This window comes from Saccostrea cucullata, unplaced genomic scaffold (genome assembly GCF_032062105.1).
Source record: "Saccostrea cucullata isolate Sc308-1 unplaced genomic scaffold, CSIRO_AGI_Scuc_v1 ctg15797, whole genome shotgun sequence".
Classification (NCBI taxonomy): Eukaryota; Metazoa; Mollusca; class Bivalvia; order Ostreida; family Ostreidae; genus Saccostrea; species Saccostrea cuccullata.
Genome location: NW_026918425.1, coordinates 1 through 8,754, shown reverse-complemented (window position 1 = coordinate 8,754; position 8,754 = coordinate 1). Strand labels below are relative to the sequence as shown.

The following is an 8,754-nucleotide window of genomic DNA, read 5'->3' as shown; positions in this document are numbered from 1 at the left end:
TAGCCTAAAGTGCAGTTGCTGTGCAGGTAAGATTTTATATATCTATTTTTTAATTCTTTTAATTTGTGTTTCTGGCACAGTTGGATGTTTTTCATTTAATTGTCGTAAAATTTTTGATTGGTGACAGTAAATAAGATAACATGGTTAATCCGTTGTTAAGGCATATCTTATCTGTCCTAATCGTGTGAATTTGCCAAAAAATTTCTTATCGTTTAAAAAATATATGCACAATTGCATATCAGTGTTATTGTCGCAAATTATGCTTTTCGGTCATTGTTTACATTCTGTCAAGGATGATGGAAGACATGTCGATTCCTGTGATTAGGTTCAATGAAAAGCATAAACAATTATCATAAAAGGGTAAGGATTCGCATTATTTCGATAACGATTTTAAAACTTTTTAAGAAAGCCGTTTATGATATTTCAAGTCCCAGTGACTATTTTTTTTCATGTTTCACAACCCGCGATAGTTTTGGCTTTTACTCGAATTTCCTCTACGGCATCTATTGTGTATGATATATAGCTGGGGTTATGAGAAATATACTTTCTCACTGTAAGGTCTCGAATATCAATGATTTTAGATCACTTTTAACTTTCCATCTTTCTCTTGTTTCAGCTGCTCTGTTTGGAAGTCTTTTCCCATGTTTCCTTTATTTAATCAAGTTAATTGTTTTCATTCAAACAGTCTCCCAAACATTTAAGGACAGTGCATAAGATACTTTCAGGCCAGTGTTTATTGATAACTTGCATGTGAAATAAGACTACGGAACATTATAAATGGCAAGGATGAAAAATATTCAGCTTACATCATTTGTTTTCCATCTACAGAACAGAACATTTATTATTTAGGCAATTATAACTTGAATAAAATGGGCGGGTAAAGTTTTTTTGGGTAAACACTTACCAGCACAGTGTTTTCCCTTTATTTCGAAGTAAAGTGTTAGAGATCAGTTTTAAAAGGCTAGGGACTGAGGTTTATGAACAAAATCTCTGTAGACCTAACAACAAATTTTCATTTCAAAGCGGCATTTTTGTCAATTGAAGCGGTCAATTTGGCTGGTAGCCGGTTCTTAGGGAAAACACTGCCAGCATAAAAAATCTCATGTTGATTGAAAAAAGAATCACTCCAAATTGTTTTCTCAGATTTCTGTGAAAATATTGGAGTGAAGTTCTAGGTCAAAATTCTTTAATTTAGATTCAATTTCCAATATGCCGATGATACGGTCTTAATGTCTGAATCTGCTTCTGATTTACAAAAGTCACTTGATGTTTTTGCTGGATACTGTGATGTATGGAAACTCCGTGTTAACATAGCCAAAACAAAAGTCCTTATTTTTTCTAAAGGTCCAATGACAAAGCGTAAATTTTTATATAACGGTGTAGCTATTGAAAATGTTAAAGAATTCTGTTATCTGGGTTTATTCCTGTCAAGAAGTGGAAAGTTTAATAATGCCAAAAAAAAATAATAATGATATTAAATTTAATAACCCAACAAGCATCAAAAGCAATGTATGGAGTCTTACGTAAAATTCGATATTTTAATTTACCAATTAATTGTCAGTTAGATTTGTTTGATAAAGTCATCAACCCAATTTTACTAATTTATTCATGTGAAGTATGGGGATACGAAAATTTAGACATAATAGAAAAAGTACACTTGAAATTTTTGAAATTTATTCGACTTAATCTTAAATCTAGTACTCCGAATGGTATGGTGTATGGAGAAACAGGTAGATACCCTTTGTCTATATTTATAAAATTAAAAATAGTTATGTACTGGGCAAAAATTTGAACAGCTCACGAAAGTAAGCTTACAAATGTTATTTATTCATATTTTTATAGATGTTATTGTGATGGATCGTTTGTACATCCATGGATAAAATGTGTACAAGATGTATACTCGATTCTCATTATATCGCGGGTTCCATTGTATCGCGGTATATTCCAAAAAATCATATACACAGCTCATATCAATTTTGTGGATAAATCTATCTGTCTGTCTTCTGAATGTAAATTTTTGAGATGATTACAAAGAATGGAACATGCGTCAGAAAAGTTTTTATTCAAATAAAACGTAATTTTTCAGATTTCCATTCCCGTTTTTATTATATTTAGACAACTGATTTTATAATCTAGTAAAATGCATCATAAAGTTCATGTTTTGAAAGTCTGTTGTTTGTTTAATTGTTTATGTTTAATGTAGAATTACATCGTAAAATTGAAAATAAGAATTGAAGTCCATGTCAACAACAAGGTGGCATGTTTCCCCATACCGCGATACTATGAGACTCTCCAATTTAGGAGGTAAATAAGACTTCCTGTTTTAAAAATAGACTACAAATTAAAGGATGCAAGCTTGGGAAATAATTTGATACTAAAAAGATAGGCCATAGTTTGGATTATGAATATCATTTGATGAAAGTTTAAGTAAAAAATTGGAATTACACTTTTTATGCAAAAGTCTTTAAGTACCGCGATATAATGAGACACCAGTATACTTAATTCTTGTGGATTGTCCTATGTATGGACAAGTCAATCATTTATTAGTTTTAATTGGCTTAAGTCAATCATTAAAGATACCCTAAAATGTCAATTCGAACAAGAATGGAGAAGCATTGTTTATAGTTCATCCAAGTGTATTAATTATAGAATTTTTAAAACAGATTTTGGTTTAGAAAATTATCTGATGAATTTACCAAAAGATTTAAGAGTTACACTTACAAAACTCCGAACTTGTAATCACCATTTGCCAATTGAAAAGGGTAGATGGCATAATATTGACAGAAATTTAAGAATATGTACCATTTGTGATTTTAAAACTGTTGGTGATGAATATCATTATATTATGGAATGTAAGTACTTTTCAAAAGACAGAAAAATATTTTTCCCAAACAGATATTGTAATAATCCTAACACTTTCAAATTCAATGAACTAATGAGTAGTAATAATGTAGAGATACAAAAATCATTATCACTATTTATAAAGAAAATTTTTAAAACTGTACGTCTGTCCTTCTTGATTCCTCCGTGTGTCTTATATATAGATGACTACAGTCATTTTTTTTTCTCACTCTTTTCGAGTTTCTTTATATTCAATGTACTTGTCTATCTCTTGACCCTTGACTGTAATAATTTTTTGCTTGTATATATGTATATATGTACCTCTTGTACCAGTGATCTGGTTTTGAGCGAATAAAGAATTGACTTTCAGTTAAATAAAGTAAATGAAAAGAGATTTTGAAATGGACTCCAATACAATATCAACATGTTATAGTAAAACATATACTTTTACAGCACAGTGATTTTTGTTTCACATACTTTTAAAGCAATATGAGCTGCATGTTTGACATTTGAAATTTTTATTGCAAATTTGTGATTAACTAATTTAATGACAGAAAAATAAATCATTTATAAACTTCTATTGTTCATATTCACAATGGAAAATTTTTTATTAGCTTTGATTGAAGCAAAATTGAATTATTGTCGTCCTGTACAATAATGATTTCTTATATAAAACTGTATGTTCGGTTGTACAGAATTATTTCTTCTGAAATATTTTTAAACTTTATTTTGGGCTTATTGGTCATAAGGGTTTAAATTACATACAAATTAATCATAATAATTAATCATAATAGCACATTTTACCAGCAAAATAAAATTTTCGAAGATACAGCTCATATTGCTTTAAAATGTATAATAATGAAGTTATATTTTTCAAGTTACATTTAAGATGTTAAACAATGTGACCTTTGGGGCCAGGGCAGTTATGCACACTTATTACTAAAACATTGATCAGCCACTTCAAACATTAAGTCGCAGGAGACATCTAGACTAGCTGTGACGTCACACAACATAATGGAGCTCTTTGGAGCTTACATGCAGAGACAGCTGATCATCTGGTTGAAGCATAAGACCTAGTGCAATTTTTAGCTCTACTGGTCAGAGACCAGAAGAGCTTATGCGATAGTAATGCGTCCGGCGTCCGTCCGTCTGTCCGTCTGTCTGTCCGTCTGTCTGTAAACAATTTTTCAAAATGCTACTCCTCCTACAGTTTTGGTCTAATTTCAATATAACTTGGCACACAAGTAGTCTACACAAAGATACATAATTCTGTGTATCGGTTTTTGATTTCGATGAACGGTATTGCCGTGGTTACTAAAAATAGAAATTTCTGTGAAATTCTTTCAAAATGCTACTCCTCCTACAGTTTTGGTCTGATTTCAGTATAACTTGGCACACAAGTAGACTACACTAAGATACATAATTCTGTGTAACGGTTTTTGATTTCGATGAACGGTGTTGCCGTGGTTACTAAAAATAGAAATTTCTGTGAAATTCTTTCAAAATGCTACTCCTCCTACAGTTTTGGTCTGATTTCAGTATAACTTGGAACACAAGTAGACTACACTAAGATACATAATTCTGTGTATCGGTTTTTGATTTCGATGAACGGTGTTGCAGTGGTTACTAAAAATAGAAATTTTTGTGAAATTCTTTCAAAATGCTACTCCTCCTACAGTTTTGGTCTGATTTCAGTATAACTTGGCACGCAAGTAGACTACATTAAGATACATAATTCTGTGTATCGGTTTTTGATTTCGATGAACGGTGTTGCCTTGGTTACTAAAAATAGAAATATCTGTAAAATTGTTTCAAAATGCTACTCCTCCTACAGTTTTGGTCCGATTTCGATATAACTTGGCACACAAGTAGACTACACTAAGATACATAATTCTATATATCGAATTTTAATTTTGATGAACGGTGTTGCCATGGTTACTAAAAATAGAAATGTCTGTAAAATTGTTTCAAAATGCTACTCCTCCTACAGTTTTGGTCTGATTTCAATATAACTTGGCACACAAGTAGACTACACTAAGAACCTAAAGAGACTTTATCAACGATCATTTTTCTATTTAGTTTCAAATCCCAGCTGCTTAAGTACTTTTCTCTTCCTTTGCTATAAGTTCAAACCAGTAGAGCTTCAGTCTCGACAGAGACTTCTGGTTTATGTTAGACATTGTAGAGTATTTTTCTTGTTTCTAATTTAAGATTTCTACAAACTGAAAGCCATCTATGTTTCATTCTATTTATTTATTCGCCATTATCGCATGAAATCCTGGTAGCAAAGGAATTCTGGGAAGTTTCACACAAAAATTTGCTTGACGTACATGTATGTACAAATTTCATTCTGAATTTCCACTGTTCTTACATGTAAGTCTATTGAGCTGGCTGCGCTCGCTATGAATTACTTATCCAAATTTTCTATCCTAAGCCCTTGTTACAATTTCCTTAACTTGAAGCATGTACTGCAGGTTTGATCAAATTGACCTCCATGTCTCCGTCAGAAATGAAATTTAGTCATTTTGTAACTTTAATATAAAATATTCAATATAATGGGGGAAGGTGTTAAGGTTATGAATTTGAAATCCTTAAGTGAAATAAATAACACCTGTGTCAGTATTGTTAATCAACTTAAGCATTCAATGAAAGGTCAAAAGCATACCAAAGGTTCAGTTAAGCATCTTTAAACCAATTAACTTTCTCTTGTTTTTGGATTTATAATATATTCTGGTTATAAAGAAAATATGTATACAAGTGTAAAGTTTACATATATTTTGAAAGATAAATAAAAAAAAACATCTTTTGAAAACTTTTTTCACTAAAAATCTCCATTGATGCCATTCATTAAAGAAAGCAAAATAAAACAAAAATATACCTGGTATCCCATATGTTATTTCCGGAGTTGTTTCTTCTGATATACAGTATTTTAAGACTTCAAAATTATATTGATATTCCACGGTATTCTTTTTTTTCAATAGTACATATAGAATATCAAGAGTTCACAGATTGTGTATCGGAAATGTTTTATGGAATTTTACTACATGTATTGACACATAGTATGGCTTTTAAAATTTCAGTGCTAATACTCATATATTGAGGAACCTGATCAAAATGAAGTCAGCATTGTAAATACCCAGAGCTTTACATATTTAAAATAACCTAATAAATCCCTGCATAATAGATTTTCATGTTTATGTTAAACTATTAAAGAATTAATGACTTGGGTATTAATCAAGAGATTCCTTTGGCAACATTTAAGTTTGCAGTCCCGATGAAATTAAGGAATAGTGGGACGGTTGGATTATCTGTCCATTATCTCATGCTTTAGTGGAACTAAAAATTTGATCCTAAATTATGGATGGATCATGCCAGGGCTTCATAAGGTTAGGTTACAGACTTTTTCAATATACATGTAAATGTACCTGAACAACATTGGGTGTACAGTGTACATGTAAACAGGGTACCCCCTGGTAGTCAGTTGCACTGGAAATTGCACTAGTCTCAGATAAGAAAAGGATATAATTTGATACTTTTTATTAGTCAGTTTATTCATTTGAAAGCAAGTTTTATTGCTTACTGTTTATGAAATTTGCAAATTGTATTTTAAACACTGTATTAAGAGACTCTAGCTCTGTTTACCCAGTACTGTGATGTAGAAAGGCAGTGTTCTCAGTTGTTTAATATATCTGTAGATTTAATTACATTTCATATTTCACACTGGCATTGTGCATCCATGAAAAGACTAATCCCTTGCCATGTCAATAATTAATCAGCCTGATTAATAACAGGTACTACAGCCCATTGTTGTTGTCAATCAATCGGGTCCTGGATGAGTTGTAACATTAACACCTCAGTCTCCTGGCCTTCACATCAATTATGTATGGCCCCCATCCAGGGATCTATTCCTTCACATATGTTGCTTTATTTTTTTTTTTATTTTAGTCTCTATATCTCACTTCTGAATATTTTACATGCAGGGCAGACTTATCTGAGATAGACAATTTATGCTCTCTTTTTTTGGCTGTGGATTTTTACCTGTATAGTGTTAAAAAAGTCTGCAGATTGATGTAGATTTTAATTACCAGTTATTACAGGTAGTGCTTATGAGCATAACAATCAGTATAGGCATATCAAATACAGCTGAGTTTTTTTTTTCAATTTAGAAATCTTTAATTTGTCTATTAGACTGTACGTGCATGGATCATAGCTTCAATACATTATTTAAAATATTTTGAAGATGATGTATGATACAAACGTTTATTATTTCTTCCTATTTTTGTTATAGATCTCCTGTGACAAAAAGGGATTGCCAGCCACAGCTCTGCCTCTACAGCATACCAGAGGAAATCAAACCTAACAGTAGGTGTCTCAGCCAGTAGTTAAGTTCTCTCTGTTCTAAATTAATAAATACACATGGACGATTTGTCCAGACAGTCTTTCCTGAGTGGTAACCTACTTGTCATGTAGGCTTATTTCATGAAATGTGCTAGCATACAGTGTGAAAGGATAATAAAAATGATTATCCTGTCAGTGTGAGAGAATATATCAGAAGTGTGGCAAAACTCCAGTTTTTCCTTCCCTTCAAAAAGACTGTAGTTAATTTATAAAAGTGATATTCTGTCACATAGTAAAATGATATTGTTAGTTATCCAGTTTCAATCAAGGGTGTATGGGGATAAATTTACGCCAGGTTTAATTCCATACACCCTGTGGTCGAAGGACGAAGGGAGTATGGAATACAACCTGGGGTAAATCCCGTTAGACCCTTGATTGGACCTGGATAACAAATTTATTTCCTATGTTCCCAAGGATCTTCCATGATTTGTAGTTGGATATGACTTTTATCCAGCTCCTGGATAAAAGTCTCGCCAGGGCTTGGGAAGAAAAACAAACAACTCGTTGGATAAAAATTGTATCCAACCACAAATCATGGGATATTCTTTTTATTCCATCTTTCATAAGAGCAACCAATGTTTTAAAGAGTTTTTATGTAGGACTACACTATTATTTTACTTCATCACGCTAATTTAACGCAAAAACCATTGTTACGTCACAACTGCACTTAACTATGGGATATCGAAAAAATATCCAATGAGTCATATCCAAGGAATAAAGGGGTAAACAAAGGATTAATCGTTGTATGCATTGACGATATACATAAATTTCAAAACAATAATTTCAGTCCTTTTTTATTTTAATCTTTTTAGGGAATGCTAATAACTCAAGAAAAATGAGTGATCAGAATCCCCCAGGTAAAGTAGTAAATCTTTGTTGTTTTTTTGATGGTAGCAAATATTTATCTTCTGTATAAGAACTTATTTTATCATAATAGAATATCTATAATCCTGTAATAATTAATTTAAGGGTGAGTACTGCAAATGGTTCATAACTTGAAATAGTCAATTTGAGAATGTATTTTCCAGAGGAATGGAGCTTGTGCAAAGACAAATTAAGTTTTCTGTTCATTAGTCAAGATTCCTAAGCATGAAGAGGTGCATTTCTTGAATTGCTAAAACAGACTTGGTTAATTTCAGATGATGAGGATTCAGGTTATATGAGTAAAAACCGGACTGAGAGCCTGCCTACCACCGGATCAGCACCAGATGTAGCAGAGATGTCATCTGTACGTTTTATCATTCTATTATTTTTAAAACATCAGATACATATGTTACAGGTCCAATAAGAATAAGACGCTGTCAGGGTTCATAAATTTATTATATTCTGATGGATCAATGATTGATGATGATCGAGCCCTAAAATTATAAACATAAATATAAATACATGTAAATCTGAAAAGCAAATAATGACAAGCATAAACAAACATACATCAAATGAAATATAATAGTATATGACAAAATGCTCAATATTATGCTTTACCTCATTATAAATATATACAGTACTGCACTCTGA

At 31.7% G+C, this 8,754-nt stretch overlaps 1 long non-coding RNA gene across 1 annotated transcript; it reads left to right on the top strand.

Annotated features, from left to right (window-relative positions):
* The first annotated feature begins 242 nt into the window (after positions 1 to 242).
* Positions 243 to 8,469, top strand: LOC134265210 (uncharacterized). The gene is made up of 4 exons (XR_009991700.1): positions 243 to 360; positions 7,130 to 7,203; positions 8,052 to 8,096; positions 8,379 to 8,469. It is a non-coding gene; the product is annotated as an uncharacterized LOC134265210 (long non-coding RNA).
* The last annotated feature ends 285 nt before the right edge of the window (positions 8,470 to 8,754 follow it).